The 14973-nt window shown below is 43.0% G+C and overlaps 1 long non-coding RNA gene across 1 annotated transcript; it reads left to right on the top strand.

The window, feature by feature from the left end:
- Positions 1 to 1372: 1372 nt before the first annotated feature.
- Positions 1373 to 8868, top strand: LOC111554616. The gene is made up of 3 exons (XR_003309789.2): positions 1373 to 1847; positions 4766 to 4910; positions 8746 to 8868. It is a non-coding gene; the product is annotated as an uncharacterized LOC111554616 (long non-coding RNA).
- Positions 8869 to 14973: the final 6105 nt, after the last annotated feature.

The raw sequence follows: 14973 nt of genomic DNA on the forward strand, positions 1-14973 counted from the left end.
TATGTCCCCCAGCCCCCTCTTTCAACCAGGTGCCACCCTCTGCTTCTAGGCATAGACAGCCTAGAGCTGCCAGCATTCCCTTAGGATCTGTGCCCTCGGGCTTGGCTTAATGTTTTCCTCTCCAGAGGCCGGCAAAGCCTAACTCATTACTGGATGCCAGTTCCTTTGCCTGACTTTCAGTGACTCCTCCCTTACCCTGGGGGTTTATGTTTCTTGCCTCAGCACTAACATTTCTCATTCCTCCACAAGTTGAATTGCTCGCTCCAGCCAACTGAAGCACGCTCCTCTTGACACAGCTTGAGGCACTTGGTTGGTGCCAAAAAAAAAAAAAAAAAAAAAGCATTATGTCATTTTCATTGATCAACAAAAGTGCTGGCTCCAAGGCAAAGTCAACCTGATAGTGCCTGGGCCTCTGAGTTCAAGAGCCTTCTAGACTAAGGGCTCTGAGCTGAAACACGAGCATGCACACATATGCCTCCCTCTGGGTCTGATGAGATCATTAGGATTCTTGGTTGTTATCCCTGAGCATTCTCCTGCCTCATTAATGCACGTGTAGCCAACACAATAATAATCACAGCTAATAACCGCTAAAGCTGAGGACTTTCCTGAGCCAGGCAGTGGCTTTAAAAACTTTAAAGTTTGCACAGAGACTCTCATTGAATAATTTGTTTTTCAGTTCAAGAAACTGAGACTTACTATCACATATGGGATTAAGTTTAAAAAAAAAAAGAGAGAGAGAAACTGACGCTTAAAGTTTTCAAGTATTTCGCAGTCAGCAAGTGGCTAAGTTGGAACTTGAACCCAGGCAGTCTAGCCCTGGGATCCTGTGCCCTTACCCATTATCCAGTGTTGGCTACACAAAACTAAAGTGTACACGTTTTCAACTATAGTTTAAATGGGTGAGATACTTTTCCTATATTTTACCTAGGTGACTTTCAGTTTGGGGGTATTGTACTTACACAGTCTCTTGAGCTAGATATTAACTGAGAACAAATGAAACTAATGAACTCTGAAAAACATAAAACATGAACAACATGAGGTCACCGCAAAAGACAAATCAGCACACAGCCTTTTTGTGACTGTATTTTGCTAACAGTCCATGAGCTAATAATCAGCCTGAACTCAGCAGTGCTCAGTTACCTTGGGAGACAGACAGAAAGACACACGCACACGCACAAACACTCACACACCATTGGCAGACACACACACACACAGAGTTACAGAGTTGGTGGTTGTGCCGCCCTGAGCCTCCAGTCAGCGAGTGTGAGGAAGGGACCAGATGGGTCAGGCAGAAAGGTGCTGGGTCAAGGGAAGAGGGGGCAGCCGGGGGCGCGCGCGCGCTCTGGACTCGTGCACCCGCCGAAACGGATGCGCGCGGGGCACGCTGGGTTGAAGGGTGAAGGGCGAGGGGGACAGGGACCGGGACGGGGGCAGCCCTTTCCCAGGCGGTAGCGGGGCCGGTGGTGCTGTTGCCCTTTTAAGCTGTGGCTTGACAGGAGCCGCGCCTCCCGTCGGTGGAGTCGGTTACAATGGGAGCAGCCCCACAGGCCTCCACATAGCTCCCGCCAAGTCCTCCTCCGTGCCCCTTGCCATTTTCCAGCCGCGCTCCCACGAGGCTCGAGGAGGCGGGGAGAGGCGGAGCTGGGAGAGCTCTGTAGGGCGGCCCCGCGGGTGGTCGCGGCCGTGACAGCGGCTCCGGACAGTCTCCGGTTCCGCGCCTCTCTGGCCGGAGATGAGGGGAAGATGTCCGTGTCCCGGCTCAAGGCCAAACTGAAGTTGCTGGCATCTGTCTTCCACAAGGACCCGGAGCCCGCCCCCGCCGGCTCACGCTCCCCTGCAACATGACGGTGAGGCGCCCTGCGGAGGCCTCGCGGGGCAGGGTGAGGGCGGAGAGGGGGCGCCTGGAGTCCCGGAACAAAGGGGTCCCTGCCCGGAGAGACCCCGGTTCCCCGCCCCTTTCTCCCGCGACTAGCCCGGCCCGCCCCCGGGACTGAGGGAGGCTTGGGTGGGAGGAGGCGGAGGGCGCTTCTCTGCGGCTCCTGGCGCGGGGGCAGGCTTGGGGGCTGCTGGCCCCTCTCGGCCCCTGTCCCCGCGCCCAGAGGTGGGAGCCCGTGGCGGCCGGAGCCCTCTCGGGAGCCAGGGTCGCCCGAGTCAGCCTGCTCCCGGGACCGCGACAGGGCGGTGCAGGGCGGCTCCGGTGTTTTTTGAGCCCAGGCGGGGAAGGGGATAGGCCCTTAAGCTTTTCGGTGTTTGGGCCGGGCGCAGTGGCTCACCGTAATCCCTGCGCGTTGGGAGGCCCAGGCGGTCGGGAGTTGGAGACCAGCCTGGCCAACATGGTGAAACCCCGTGTCTACTAAAATATACAAAAATTAGCCGGGCGTGGTGGCAGGTGACTTAATCCCGGCTACTTGGGAGGCAGAGGCAGGAGAGTCCTTTGAACCCGGAAGGCAGAGGTTGCAGTGAACCGAGATGGAGCCCTTGCACTCAAACTTGGGGGACAAGAACGAGACTTCGCTCAAAAAAAGTTTTCTTTTTCTTTTGTTTTTTTCTTTGTTTGTTTTGAGACAGGGTCTTACTCTTTTCTGCTGTGGCCTCCCTCTCCTGGTTTGCAGACTCATGCTCATCCTGTGGCACCAGGGTGGGGAGGTGCTGGCAGGAGAGCTTTCTGGCTCCTCACTTAAAAGGCAGAGATGGTGTCTCTTTCAAGATTTTGCTGCTGTGTTGAGTTATATTAAAAACATTGTCTTTTTTCTCTGGTTTTGACACTCATAGTAAGAGGCCATCAAGATAGGCTTCCTATATCGGAGGGTGATCCTTACCAACTGTAGCTGGGAGAAGTACAGTAAAGCATGTTAGATTGTTCTGGAAAAAAGTGGTCCCTCCATTATTTGGATTGGGTTTGTGGCTTTGTCAAGCCCAGCAGTCTGATTCCATCTGCTTTGTGTCTTCCAGCATGTCCCTGTGGTTTTGGTTCACTCAGGGTATTCTCCCTGTATGGGTTATTTTTCTGCTGCTGCGGCAGACTTATTCTTTTTAATAAAATACTGTCATTTTGGTGGGGTTTTGGAAAGAGGACCAGGCCACATCCTGAAAAGAAATTCATCTTAGGATTTCACAACCCTAACTCACTTTTTGTTTTGGTTAAATTACTTACCGTTTTTGAGGGGTAGGGGCTCAGCTTTGTCATTTGTAAAATGAAAGATAGTAACTGGGCTGATGGTTACAGACATGGATGCATGTCAGAATCACCTCAGAGAGCTTTTTAAAAACAGACTCCCCCCAGCACTTTGGGAGGCTGAGGTGGGCGGATCATGAGGTCAAGAGATCGAGACCATCCTGGCCAACATAGTGAAACTCTGTCTCTACTAAAAATACAAAAATTAGCTGGGCGTGGTGGCAGGCGCCTGTAGTCCCAGCTACTCAGGAGGCTGAGGCAGGAGAATGGCTTGAACCCAGGAGGCAGAGGTTGCAGGGAGCCGAGATCCTGCCACTGCCCTCCAGCCTGGTGAGAGAGCAAGATTCCATCTCAAACAACAACAACAACAACAAAAACAGATTCTCTGGGTAGGCTTTGAAATGAGCATTTCAAAACTGCTCTTTCAATTAGTGATGCAAAGTCTTTGGGACTTATAGGCTAAGTATATATTCTTTAGATACCCAAAGTATAACAATTTAGGGAAATGAAGAAGGGGTGAATTATGTTTTAGAAGCAGCTGCTTGCTTCCTTTTTCCAATTAGATTTTAGAAGACAAAGAAGGTCTAAAGAGATGCAGATTTAAAGGAAATACAAGTTAATTCTGCATGGGTATGTTTATCTACATGGCATTCTCCAGCTTACTAATCCAGAAGAGTTCTAACACCTTCTGTGATGATGGGTTTGTTTTTCTTAAGTATTACTCCGTCAGAGTATCCGAGAACAGATGCTTAGAAACTACTGAGACCTTTGTTGGTCTTACAGGATCTCTGGATCCTAGTTTCTTGATATGTTACATATTCTGGGTTCTAACCTGAACTGGCCTTCATGAGTAAAGATGTGTTTATATACTGTGCACTGGCCAGGAAGCTTATCTTTTGAAATTTGCCCAAACTGGGTATGAAGGCCCTTCCTAAAACCCCATTAAATTCATTTTAAACTCGATGATCGTCAATTGTGTCAGTTGGTAAATTCTGTCTTGCAGAGAGGTATTTTGTAGTAAATAACTTGTTTTCAAAACTAAAATTTGCCTTTTAGTAAGGTGGTAATCATTTCATCATTCTTAGTTTTGTGAAGTGCCTATAAATCACACATCTGATCTTTTAAAATGAAAGGCAATTGAATTTACGTCATGATTCAGGCTTTTCAAAGTTAAAAAGGTAGTTATTTTAAGGAATGGATAATTGATTATATTTATTTTTTATAACATAGGTCATTGATCTTATACACATAGCCATGAAAGTAAAATGTTTTCTTATTTTAAGTTAGATTCTGTTTTAACGTTTTCAGTTTTGTTTTAATTTGACTTATATATTTTATATTTATATTTGATTGCTTTTTTTATTCCTAATTCTTTTGTTTTCTGTTCTGTGTTTAAAAGCTGATGACTGGTTGTTTCTCAAACCATAGTTGGATTTAAAAGTAAACATTTCATGTTAATAGGCTCTCTGATAGCGGCACTGCAGTGACAGATGGTTGAGAGTTTGTCCCTAGAGTTATGGCACCAGTCTTCTAATGGACTTAGCCTGTATTCAGCCTGTGTAACCCTGGCAGATTCTTTCTCTGTTTCAGAATGGGGCAACAGAGGAAGTGACTTCAGAAGAAGAGGAAGAAGAGGAGATGGCTGAAGTCGGAGAAGAACGACATTTCGGCCGGGCGCGGTGGCTCAAGCCTGTAATCCCAGCACTTTGGGAGGCTGAGACAGGCGGATCACGAGGTCAGGAGATCGAGACCATCCTGGCTAACACGGTGAAACCCAGTCTCTACTAAAAATACAAAAAAAACTAGCCGGGCGAGGTGGCGGGCGCCTGTAGTCCCAGCTACTCGGAGGCTGAGGCAGGAGAATGGCATAAACCCAGGAGGCGGAGCTTGCAGTGAGCTGAGATCCGGCCGCTGCACTCCAGTCCAGGCAACAGAGCAAGACTCCGCCTCAAAAAAAAAAAAAAAAAAGAAAAGAACGACATTTCATAAATGTCATCATTTTTGATTTGAGTAATTCCATAAATCTCCTTTGTAAACTACTATTAATGTGCAATAATTGAAAGCACATTGTATTTGGAATGGAATATAATTTCTCAACTCTGGCTTTACCTCTAACTGATGATATGCCTTTACGCAAATGCTTTATATGAATTCTTTGGGTTGGATTTCATGGAAAACAAAAGTCCTTAACTTTTACCACCAAAGTTGTATTTATATTTAATACTAATCAGTCCCTAACATGCATTTGGTTATTTTTAGGAAGAGGAACTACTAAGTTTAAAAAGTGTTATGTTTGCGTAAAAGGAGAATTTGAGAACGTGTTAGGGACTACTCACCAGAAGTAGTGAAACTGTCTCTTGTTGAAAAATCAGCAAGGAATTTTCTCTAAGTCTGTTTTATGCCGCTATAACAGAATACCAGAGACTGGGTAATTTATACGGAACAGACATTTATTTTCTAGCAGTTCTGGCGACTGAGAAGTCCAAGATGAAAATACTAACATTTAATGTCTGAAGGCCTTGTGGCATCCTCCCATGGTAGAAGGCAGAAGGGCAGGAGAGCAAGCTAGTCCCATGTGTGAAGCCTCATTCATCAGGGCCTTAATCCCATTAAGAAGGAGGGAGCCCTCTTGGCCTAATCACCTCTTGAAGGTCCTGCCTCTCAATATCATCACATTAGAAACACCTGAATTTTGGAGGGAACACATACAAATGGTAGAAAATTTAGTAGAGCAAATTCCAATGACATGTGGAGCCTAGGCCAGTTGTCAGTTCTGGGTATAATTTCAGATGTTTTCAGGCTCTGAAGCTTTGCATTCACATTAAAACTTTGCAACAAAGATCTTTGTCTCTGCATTGACCAAAAAGAAAGCATGTGAATTTTATGGTCTTGATTGTTTTAAAATATATTTTCTGTTTGGGGTCTTACAATTAATTCAGACTTTCATTTTCTTGGTTTGGAAATTATTAATGTAAAATATACTTTTAGAGTGCTTCAGAACTGAAGAAGTAGTGTCGTAGACTTGTTGTTGTTTGTTTGTTTGAGACAGGGTCTCGCTGTCACCCAGGCTGGAGTGCAGTAGCGTAGTCACGGCTCACTGCAACCTTGAACTCCCAGGTTCAAGCAATCCTCCTGAGTAGCTGGGACGACCGGCAGGTGCCCCACGTGCAGCTAATTTTGTGTGTGTGTGTGTGTGTGTGTGTGTGTGTGTGTGTGTGTGTGTGGAGTCTGAGTCTCGTTCTGTTGCCCAGGCTGGTCTTGAACTCCTGGCCTCAAGTGATCCAGCACCTCGGCCTCCCAAAGTGTGGGATTACAGGCGTGAGCCACTGTGCCTGGCTGTAGACTTGTTTTATGAGTCTGGGAGTAAAATACTTCTTAGAATTGTCCGATTAGAATGAGAATTTGTTTCAATGTTTTTATGCAGTTTAGCTGAGGTGGAATAAACTGCATGAAAACATTAAACCTTTTCCGGGGGTCAGGCGGCCATTGTACTAAAGATCATGAACCCTTTCATTTTCCCCTCACAAGATAATAAACAAGGGACCGCAAGTTGGAGGGAAATCTAGAAAGGTAAGAGACTGGACTTTGGAGATGTCAGAAGAGGACAGGTGAAAAGCAGATATTCTAGGCTCCTAAAAGAATGTGGGAACAGGCCCAGAACAACCTTGGACATGGTGTGTTTGGGTGCATTGGATGCTTTTCTTTTGAGAAGGAAAGTTGATGTGTTGAAGTCATGGAAAGCAAGATTGGCCAGAAAAGGCAGGTGGTTAAAGGTCTTGAAGTTGAGACAGGCGTATGTTTCTATTTGGTGTGATTATTGATAAGAAGACCTTGAGCATGGAATAGTGTGCTGAGGATATTGCTTTAGAAAGATTGTTGAATTCTGTTTGCGATGTGCTGATTAATACTTAGGTGGAGAAGTTTTGTGGATGGGAACATGACTGAGGTTGAAGGTATAGGAGGAAATACAGGCCAAAGGCATTTCTGAGCATTGTGAGGAAAACAAGCATAGGATAGAAGGTCAGGGCTGAAAGGTGCACACAGGGAGAAAGGAGCTTCCTGACGTATGGAGTCATGAGCAGAGTTTGAGTGGAGGTAGTCAGGAACCTGGCCTAGAAATCAGCCGGCTTGGGAAAAAAAGAATGGAAATGAGTATAAACTACTTCTGTAGAGTATTTGGCATTTGAAGTGGAAAAATAATTTAATTGAAAAAAGGATTTTTAAAAATCTGCATATATTTGTATATATGTAAGAACAGATAGTATGGGAAGGGAGGAAGCAGAATGATGTGAAGAAAGATGTTGTTCTGGTGGGTATTATTCAAATTCTTTTAAAATAATTATTATTTTTTGAGATAGGGTCTCTGTTACCCATGCTGGAGTGCAGTGGCATGATCATAGCTTACTGCAGCCTCAAACACCTGGGCCTAAACGAGCCCTGTATTTCAGCCTCCTGAGCACCTGACATCAAATTCTTTTCCTGACTCATTTTTCAGTTATTAACGTCAATAAATGCTTACTATATGAAACCATAAACTGAAATTAGGGAAAGCACCAAAAGTCTCCAGAGATAACAACTAAAATTAATTGAAGTGAACATTTCAATATAAGTTCTTCTGGTCTATTTCTGTGCATATTTCAGCATAATTGAAAATCTTTCTCTTCCTTTGTGTATTCCATTTTTCATTTCAAAGTTGTTCGATACAGGATAAATTATGCTGTGTTGGTATTTCAGTGGCCTCTTAATAGGTCATAGAATTGAGTTCACTGCTTTGCTATTTTTGCACATGCAGATTTCATGTGTGTTTTTGTGGTTGCAAGGTTGGAATAGGTATCCTTATGCCTCAATTTGTGTTTACATCTTAGACTAGTTTCTTGGAACACAATTCTAGAAGTCGAGTTTCTGGAACAAACTATGAACAGTTAAGGTTCTTGACACCTGCTGCTAAACTGTCTCAAAGGTTCCTCTTAAGAGGGGATTTAAAAGATGCCTTGGCTGGGCGTGGTGGCTCATGCCTGTAATTCCAGCACTTTGGGAGACCAAGGTGGGCTGATTACTTGAGGTCAGAACTTTGAGACCAGCCTGGCCAACATGGTGAAACCCTGTCTCTACTAAAAAGATAAACAAATTAGCTGAGTGTGGTGGTATAGGTCTGAAATCCCAGCTGCTCGGGAGACTGAGACATGAGAATCACTTGAACCTGGGAGGCAGAGTTTGCAGTGAGCAGAGATCGCCCCACTATACTCCTGCCTCGGTGACAGAGTGAGACTCTATTTAAAAAAAAGTAATAATAAAGAAGTAAATAAAGAAATGATGGCTTATTTAGTAATAGTTATGACTTTGTAAAGCTTTTAAATCTGCTCTACACAAAGTCTAGCTTTTAAATAAAATATAGTGTATAAAAGGTGGGAGCCTCTTGAATGGAATGCGTGGGCTTTTTGTCTCTCCCCATAGGGTAGATATATTCTGTTTCTTGTCCCCCATTGAATCAAGAATAATTTAACTTTTGGCATAAGAAACTGCTGAAGAAAAATAGGTTGAATAAGCTAACATTTTTCTTCTTTTTGAAGGATATAGAAGACTGAGACCACTGTGAGATGAAAGAAGAGCCTATTAGTGGGAAAAAGTTAGAGGATGAAGGAATTGAAAAAGATAATTTGGCAATATTAGAGAAAATTAGGAAGACTGAAAGGCAAGACCATTTAAATGTGTAAGTGTGTATAAATAGCTAGAGCCTGGACTTTTTGGTGAAGTAATTATAGTTAATACCTGGCAATTCGTGAACCTGCCGAATTCAGCTGCTCTCCTCCTCCATTCCTGCCTCAGTGGTAGATTCAGTCATCTGTTTATTGGTTTTCAGACAGGTTCTTGCTCTGTTGCCTGGGCTAGAGTGCGGTGGCACAATCATAGTTCACTGTAGCCTTGATCTCTCAGGCTCCAGCGATCCTCCTGCCTCAGCCTCCCAAGTGTCGTGGACTATAGGCATGTGCCACCACACCAGGCTACTTTTTTTGATTTTTAGTAGAGATGAGGTCTCACTGTGTTGACCATGCTGCTCTGGAACACCTGAGTTCAAGCGATCCTCCTACCTCGGCCTGCCAAAGTGCCAGGATCCCAGGCATGAGCCACCGTGCCTAGCCACGGTCATACGTTTTCTTGCCCAAGGTTATCTTTCTCGTCTATGAATAGCCACTTTTTACCCTGTTCATCTGCTCTTCACATCCGGGAACCACCTGCTGATCCCTGTGTATGCCCCGTTCCAGCCTGTTTATGCTATTTTCTCTGCTTACTTTCCTTCTGTGGCATCTGTATACTCACATTCGTTCTCCCCTACAAAACAACTCAAATTATTTCTCCTTCATGAAGCTGACTTTGTTCCATCCTGCTCTGACCAAACCAAAAGTTCATCTTCTCTTTTCACTTCACATCTCTTTCATATGAAGCGGCAGGATGTGAAAGGAACATTGAGTTTGGTGACAAACACACCTTTTTTGGTTTCACCTTGCTCTACTCTAAAATACGGATAGACAGTACATACCATTTGGATGACTGCTATGAAAAATAGGTGAGAATGATGTGTGTATATACATGAAGTGCTCAGAGTAGGAAAACGTCAGATGATAGTCTGAATGCTTACTACTTCCTGTCTTCTATTAGAGCTATTTACCAACTCCATGAAAGCCGAGGACAAGTTACTTTGTCTTGGGCACAGGTTCTCCAAAACAGGGGAATGAATCGTTAGGCCAGTAGATGCCAAGTGTTGAAACCAGATCAGTTACTCTCCCTCCTTCAGTCTTAGTTGTATATCAATGTAATTAATAATTTTTCATAGAGGAAAGACATTTAGACAATTTCTCATATCTTGATTATTTAAAAAACTAACTTTGTAGCATTTGAATTAATGTTACTGTACTCTCCGTGTCTTGTGATCGATTCCAGTTTTAGTTATGTTCAAAACAAGTGTAAATTATTGAACACTTTGCATGACCGATACTATGCTAAGTACTTTATGTATCTTCTGATTTAGTCTTCATAGCCGCTGTGTGAAATAAGTGCCCTCATATTTTAGAGAGGAGAAACTTCTCATATTTTATAGATAGGAAATGAGCTCATGGTTACATAGCTAGGAAGTAATACCTTTGTAAACTTGATTATTTTTCTTTTTCAGAGTGTAGTGCAGTCTTTAAAACCTTTAGTTTCCCATGACCAAAAAGTAGTTCCGTTTCTATTTAGTCTTAGGATAAGATATCGATGTGTCTTCCTCTTTAGAGAAGTCCCCGCACTGAAAAACTGAGACTAGTTGCATGTAGGCACACATGGTTCTCAGAGTCTGCATGTGTGAACTAGACCGTCTGTGTAATATTCTCGCTTGTAGTCTTATGGATGGAAGTCTGTGTTAGTTAGAATGTGTCACCTTGAGTGCCTTCTAGTATTTTCAAAAATTGCTGGGGTTTGGAATGGACTCATACTGAATTCTCTGCTATCGTGGAGTCCCTGGTGGTCGGAGCATGTTGGCTAGGGTTTTTCAGATGATAAGAAATAGGAAATGAACTGACTCGTGTCTGCCTTTATATTTTCTTGAAACTTCATAATGCTTCATTTAATTGGACTTTTTTTTTTTAACTTCTTAAAATGTTGAGTGATGATCCATGTTTATTGCAACCTTTTTCTTTTTTTTCTTTTGAGATGGAGTCTCACTCTGTGGCCCAGGCCAGAGTGCAGTGGTGCCATCTCAGCTCATTTCTACCTCTACCTCCCAGGTTCAAGAGATTCTCCTGCATTAGCCTCCAGAGTAGCTGGGACTACAGGCACGTGCAACCACACCCAGCTAACCTTTGTATTTTTTTGGTAGAGATGGGGTTTCATCTTGTCGGCCAGACCGGTTTCAAACTCCTGACCTCAAGTGATCCACCCTCCTCGGCCTCCCAAAGTGCTGGGATTACTGGTGTGAGCCACCACGCCTGGCTACTGTAATCTTTTAGATCAGGTTGAAATACCTTAAATCTTAAAATTAGTTGGCTCATAGACCCTGGTAAAAAGCGGTTTTTGTGTTTCAGGCTGCAGTGTCTGGGTCAGTGCAAGCTTCAGATAGACTTATGAAAGAGCTCAGGGACATTTACAGATCACAGAGTTACACGACAGGAAAGGATCTCTAAATCCCTGCTCTTCTTCTTGTCCTTTTCTCTTTTCTGGTGTCATATTATAAATGTCATTTCTTGCCGGGCGCGGTGGCTCAAGCCTGTAATCCCAGCACTTTGGGAGGCCGAGACGGGCGGATCACGAGGTCAGGAGATCGAGACCATCCTGGCTAACATGGTGAAACCCCGTCTCTACTAAAAAATACAAAAAAACTAGCTGGGCGACCTGGCAGGGTCACCTGTAGTCCCAGCTACTCGGGAGGCTGAGGCTGGAGAATGGCCTGAACTCAGGAGGCGGAGCTTGCAGTGAGCTGAGATCCGGCCACTGCACTCCAGCCTGGGCGGCAGAGCGAGACTCGTCTCAAAATAAATAAATAAATAAATAAATGTCATTTCTTAAAAGTGGACCAAAATGGAAATGTTTACTAGCTTTGTTTTGTGAAATTCAAAGGCAGTCAAGTTCCAAAAGATGTAGCGGGTAAGATAGGATGAGTTTACTTGTTTTTGGATTTAAAGAAATGTTTTTATAGCTCCATCAGAATTGTTGTTGTCATTTTCCTGATAGAATGAACTCTTGCATGATTTTTATCTTCTAGCAGAAAGCTCAAGCTTGAGCAATATTGCTTGGAAAGTAAATAAGAGTAATACATTTCGTTACACAGAGAATGATTGCCAAGTTGATTTTTATGACTTTTCCCCCAGTTTTGAAAGCATCACAATCAACTCTTATTGTAGAGATAGTTGTGTTATTACTTTTAAAATATATAGGTGGAGTACACCTGTAGTCCCAGCTCTTAGGGGTGCTGAGAGGCTGAGGCAGGAAGATCATTTGAGCTTGGAGAGGTCAAGGCTGCAATGAGCTGTGATTGCACCATTATATTCCAGCCTGGGTGACAGAGTGAGACACACTGTCTCTTAAAACAAAACAAAACAAAACAAAAAAGGGGGGGAGAGTGAGGGGTGGAAGTCATATTGGACATGTATATATAGGATAGTTGTGGAATAATACCGATTTTTTTAGTGATTTAACTTTTCATAGTTCTGTCCATGGCAGATTGTTCTCCCTGAACCCCTTAACTGATAATACAAGTTTAGGAAAGCATATTAAACTTCTTTTGAATTCTTGAGAAAATTATATACATGTGACTGTTTTCCTTTAGAATGACTGCAAACTCTGAACCCCCTTATCAGATCAGATTTAGGCTATGATGATCTCTTTTGGACATTTATTGTAAAGGAACTGGAAGCTGTAGTGACCTCTATTTTTCCTGGGAAATTAGAGCAGCTTAAGATCTTCTCCTTCTGGAACTTACCCTAGGTGCTCTATTTTAGCTTTCCGATCGGTTCATTTTTGAGTTAGTTGGAAAAAAACTGTCTTTTTGTTTGAACTGTTTTTTGCTTTGGGATTCTTAGGGTTGACCCTGATAGTCCTTTGCACAGTGATCATCAGATCTTAAAAGAAAAAGAAGGCTTGGGAGATATTTTGCTGAACTTACCTTTTAAGGTAAGAAAATTGTTACGGGACTCTCTATTTTTTGAATGGGGGTGTATATTTGTACAAGTGTTTTGGAAAACAATTTGGTAAAGTGGAAGATACTCATACACTATGGTTCAGGAATCGTGTTGGATATACACTCCACAACAAAGGAGTACGTGGGCACCAGGAGACGAGAATGTTCAGAGCAGCATCATTATAATAGCCCCAAACAAAATAACCCAAGTGTTCGTTCCAAGAAAATGAAGAACTGTGGTATTCATAAAATGGCTTACAGCTGAGTGGGACCAGCTGGGTGAACCTTGAACACTATGTTAAGCAAAAGAGACCAGACCCCAAAAACCTATTTTGTATAATTTCCTCTCTATAGAGCTCAAAAATAGCAAAACTAATGTTGGTTAGGATATTCATTCTTAGTGGAGGCAGTGTCACCTGCAGTGGAGTGAAAATTGCTCCTTAGAGTAAAAGAAAACATTACTATTATAATGGTCTGCAGTCCTCCAAAGGATCATATAACATAAACCAACATACAATATGTCTGTGGTTTTGAAATTCCACCACAGGGGTATGGGAGTAGAATTAGGAAGAAAAGTTCCAAAAAGGCTTCTTAGGGGGACTAAAATGAAAAGAAAACTGAGAAATACTTATTTCTGGATTCATACTTGGGCAGTAAAACTACCAAGAACAAAGAAGTGATTCCATCGATGTTAGGGTAAGGAGTCCATCCAGCGGGGAGGTAGGGAGGTGTGATCTGAAAGGGACATCTGTGAGCTTCTTGGATTCTGGCTGGAATATGTTTCTGGACCAGGTTGGTGGTTACATGGGCAAATAATTTATGATAACATGTTAAGGTATACCTTAAGGTATATTTTATGTACTTTTCTGAATGTGTTATATTTAATAAAGTATGTTTAAGATACTAAAAATAAAGGATGCAAAGAAATAATAGTGGAATCTAGAAGAAATGTTAATGATCTAATATGGAATCTAGGTAGGATGTGATGGTTTAAAATCTATGGCTATATGAGGTATTTTGATGAAAAAAAAGGCATAAAACAATACTTGGCTGTACTTACTCTAAGGGTGGTAGTGGTTTTCCAAAAGCTTCGAACTTAGCTTTTGGTGTATATTTTTGCTTGGGGATATATCTTATGATTGAACTTTCTTGAAATGACCCTAATGTCAGTATTTTATCTCACTTTTGTTATCGTAGAAACTGTTGTGATTGTCAACTGGGTTGTCTTCCTAAAGTATGAATCCGGCATATATTGACTGAAATTGCTAGTGGCTACTTCTTTACGGATTCATATGGGGGAGTGAATGGAGCACACAGGCCTAAAACAAAAACAAAACACAAAATCACCAGGAAGGTTTCTTTCCTTTTTAAAACATTAAATCATGCGTCCACATGCCCAATACCAAACTGAAGAAATAGAACCTTTGGCTATGCGTGGTGCCTCACGCCTGTAATCCCAGCACTTTGGGAGGCCGAGGTGGGTGGATCACTTGAGGTCAGGAGTTTGAGACCAGCCTGGCCAAGATGCAAAACCCCATGTCCATCAAAAATACAAAAAATTAGCCAGATGTGGTGGCACGTAACTGTAATCCCAGCTACTTGGGAGGCTGGGGCAGGAGAATCGCTTGAACTCGGGAGGCAGAGGTTGCAGTGAGTCGAGATTACACCACTGCACTTCAGCCTGGGTGACAAAGGTAAACTCCATCTAAAAAGAAAGAAAAAGAAAAGCTAAGCATGGGCTTAATTTCTCTGAGGTTTAAAGATGCAAAGAGTTACTCTTCATGAAGTAGGTGGGATCCCAGCTGGGCCGTGAAATGTGAGTGGGGTTTCGTCAGCTGGTGGAAGTTGAAGGAAAATTATTTATGTAGGTGACAGGGAAACACAATCAGGTGTCTAGGAAAGAGAATGAGGGATTCAGAATATAGGAGACCAGTTGGAGCTATAAGACAAGGAGGGTAGGATTCATGTCGAAGGTTTGTAGGAAATAGTGCTGATGTAATATCTTGTACTCAAACAGTTCTGCGGATTGGTGACAGATCTTTTTTTTTCCGGTAAGTTAACTATTATGCCTGGATATTCATCTGTCTATGTAACTGATTGAGAAGCAGGGGAGTAACAGTAAAGAAACTGTCTTAGAATAAGTCTGGTG

The sequence above is a fragment of the Piliocolobus tephrosceles genome, chromosome 6 (genome assembly GCF_002776525.5).
Source record: "Piliocolobus tephrosceles isolate RC106 chromosome 6, ASM277652v3, whole genome shotgun sequence".
In the NCBI taxonomy this organism is placed as follows: Eukaryota; Metazoa; Chordata; class Mammalia; order Primates; family Cercopithecidae; genus Piliocolobus; species Piliocolobus tephrosceles.